The following is a 4003-nucleotide window of genomic DNA, read 5'->3' on the forward strand; positions in this document are numbered from 1 at the left end:
TTGAGAGAATGGAACCCCAATGAAACCAGTTTTCACTGTTTGGGCAAAGGTTCAACCATCACTTAAAAGTTTGCTTTGTTGAGCAACCGACGAACTTAGCGTAAGCTACGAGTTTTGTAGTTGAGGAAAAGCGATGCAGGAAACAGCGAAGAACAGGGCGTGTATAGTTCACTTAGACCAGCAAAAGGGAAGAGGTTAAATGATTAACTTTGCTCGTTAAACGTAAACTATTTCCTCTTCTACCTTAACTCGATGGGTTCTAGAGTTCGATATGATTGGAGCTCACTAAAGGCAACTCAACACGTGACACATAAATGATGTGGCTTAAGCAGCAACCGGCCCCTGGGAAAACTTCTTGCGAAAACAACATCAAAATAAATTTGGAAGTTGACTTCCGAAAACAAAATCCACATATTTGGATGTTGTTTTCGCAAGTATGTTTTCCCCACGGCCCAGTTATTTCATTGGGCTGCTTTAAATATGGGCAGCAAATATTGCTTAAAGGCAATGTACACTATTGGTAATTACTCAAAATAATTATTGCCATAAAACCTTTCTTGGTGACGAGTAATGGGGAGAGGTTGATGGTATACAACATTGTGAGAAACGGCTCCCTCTGAAGTGCCATAGTTTTTTAGAAAGAAGTAATTTTCCACGAATTTGATTTCGAGACCTCAGATTTAGAACTTGAGGTCTCGAAATCAACCATCTAAACGCACACAACTTCGTGTTACAAGGGTTATTTTTCTTTCATTATTATCTCGCAACCTCGATGACCGATTGAGCTCAAATTTCCACAGGTTTGTTATTTTATGCCTATGTTGAGATACACTAACTGTGAAGGCTGGTCTTTGACAATTACCAATAGTGTCCACTGCCTTAAACTAAACTGTTTTCCGCTAAAGCAACAATAAACAGGATACCAGTCACAAATGGTACATGTGAAATGGTATTTTTGCCGGTAACCTTATTCTGGTAAAGCATGATTCTGTTGTTGTGTTTTTATGCTCAAGCAGCTCCAATGAAACATGGGTCCTGATATTTCCTATCATGATCGCTATTCATGTAATCAAAACGATGTCATACCAAAATTATATCAAAGAATCCTTTTGTGTGATTTGTTTGATATTTTTTATATGAAATTAAATATAATTTGTTTAAAAGTAAAATCAAACGAATGTTTTGATGGAGTTTTACGGATAATTTATAAAGTTTTATGAGGCTAAGTGCTTAAAAAAACTAATGCAAAACTTCACAAAACAAATTAAAAGGTTGCAGTGTGACACTTTTGTTGTTTGAACTCTCTTTGTTCATTCTTGGCAAAAATACTCAAAGTATCAAGTAAAATATGGTATACACAAAAATATTAAAGTCGAGGGACGCTAACAAAAAACTGTTTTGGGGGGAATATTATACAAAGAAACACAAGTCACTGTGTCAATAACTCAAATCGTGTCTCAACCTTCTCGGTTTTCTGGTTCACCAGTGAGTCACAGTCAACACCAATGTGATTCAAATCTTCAAATATTGACCAATAGCAAACAACCATCAGCGTGACATTGGCAGGTGGAGACATAATGAATGAAACGCGCCCTCCTTTCCCACAACCTACCATCATTCCCCCCGAAACAAAAAGTCTACAATTTTAGTTACTTTCACGATGACATTGGCAGGTGGGACCACAATGGATTGACCCAAGTTCCCCCACCCCCTCTCTCACTCACACACACAACCCCGCCCCCAAAATAATTTTCCATTTTTAGCTACCTTCACGACATTGGCAGGTGGAAACACAATGCAGAACCAAGTCACCCTACCTCTCTCTCTCTCTCACTCTCACAACCCACGCCCCCCCAAAAAAAAAAAACCACCCAAAACTACCTCCACGGTTATAACACCGGCCGGCCGTTCTCTGTTGTTCATGGTTATACCCTCACGGCAGAATGTATTCGCTAAACGTTCACACAATTAAAAACACACACATATTATGACAGATAACATTGTATCCGTACACACAGTCTGTCGAGATGTCAATACCGAATACTTCGGGCGGTTTTTCCCCCCTCTTGGACAAAAAGATGTATCAGATTATCAGAAAGAGTCAACACCACGAACTATTGAAATATACCAACGGTTTGTTTACTCACTCGGTCAAACCGCTAGAGTAAAGCAAATATCATGGCTGGCATGACATTTTCGACGATCTATATTATGAATACTGAATTTCAAATCGCTCTTTGTCAAACAAAACGTTCCAGGGGACAACGGGGAAATGCTAAACGCAGCCAAGCCTCCTTTTATTATTAAACAATATTTTTAATCACCTGAGATTACCAGTAATAAACAATTTTTTAATTAATTCTTTAAACTAATCGTTCACTTAACATAAGCCGAACTCGTAATAAAGTTTTTTTTTCTGGTTGCTGCGAATTTAAACCTAAAATTGGTCGTATACAGCTTTTGAGAAAGACTCTGCCATGGTCGAAACTCTGTGCAATTATTTTGAAGTTTATATACCGTTGTTTGCGACAGCTGTCGTTTTATTTTCTAATTCAAATTGAGCCTTAATTATTATTAAAAAGTCTTCCTCGGTATAGTTGGCACGGCAAGATTTCTCGCAAGACTGTACAATTCTCGCAAATGCGTGAGAGTTCGAGTGACTGTTTGGCATTGATCTCAATTATTATTATCAAGATAATAATAAAACACACTGGAAACTGACTATAGGTAAATATTAATTACATGGGGTTGAAACAAGACACATTTACTGGAGCAGGGCTTGAACCTGTGACCTCCAGATCAATGCGCTAGTATTGCAGTTGTTCGTGGTCCCCCCACCACATACGACGAACTGTGTACCACTGATAGCGCCCTCTGTTGAATCCTCCTCCTCCAGCATATGATTCTATTTGGCACATGTTACTCTCCGTCCTGTGACAGAGATTGCCCTAGGACAGCGGCGCTCTCTACTAACTGATTTATATGCCCCATTTTAGCTGTCTCCATATTTATTTTTGAAGTGACACTAAATCTAGATCATATCAATGGCTTTGGGTTAAACTGTGAATTGTTTTCGTCCTTATTAGTTAGCATTTCTTATGACGTTTAATAGTGTAAAGGTCAATGTTGAAAAAAGGCGCGAAACATGCACGATATAGAACTTTCCTTTCTTTCCCTGCATTTACGTTTGTATTAATATTAACCGAGCAAGGTGTTCCGGGGAAGTTGTGCGCGATATCACACACAAGCTGGGAACGAGGCCGATATTACGAGGTTCATAAGAAAGACTGGACAAACACGCGTGAAACTTGCATGATCTAGCATTGTAAATGACCTCCCTTTCTTGACCCTGGCAATTTCTCCAACTCACAAAACATTTCCTTCGTTTTTGTTTCCTCTCTGCAGATTAAAAAGCAACGGGAAGATATAGCATTTGAATGAGCCACAAAGTAGAGCTATCAACAGTAGCCTGAACATCTGACGTCACACTTCGATGCCCGTGGCAGATAAAGACAAGGGACCAGTCTAAGCTAACAGTTGGAAGCCAGACCGTCTGTGACAATAATTGAGGGGAATGGGGTAAAGTTCGAGCGCGGGATGACAGTAGAATACATAGCCCGCAGAGCCATTAATTTATTTAGAGAGTTGCGATAAGAAGCCATAGGTTGCCTCCAAGTTTCCGATGAGGCAGTAGATTCTCCCCCCTTCCCCCCTCCCCCGGATGTTCGGTCCCCCCCCCCCCCCCATATTTCGAACTGTCCACAACCTTCTTCTGGCAGCGCCCTCTTCTGAAACTACCTCCTTAAGTCCCAATTAATTACCCATAAGGGGGACCAAACTCCGGTGGACAGAATTCCCTGGGACACCAGCAAGTTGCTACTCTGTATAGCTCACCGGAGTCACGCTTTAATAATGTCCATCTTTTACCCCGTATTAACACTGCGGCTGATGAGGGACGTTAATCCAACCATCAGCCTCGCTGTCAATACGAGGTAAGGGCTGA

Source organism: Asterias amurensis, chromosome 21 (assembly GCF_032118995.1).
Source record: "Asterias amurensis chromosome 21, ASM3211899v1".
NCBI lineage: Eukaryota > Metazoa > Echinodermata > Asteroidea > Forcipulatida > Asteriidae > Asterias > Asterias amurensis.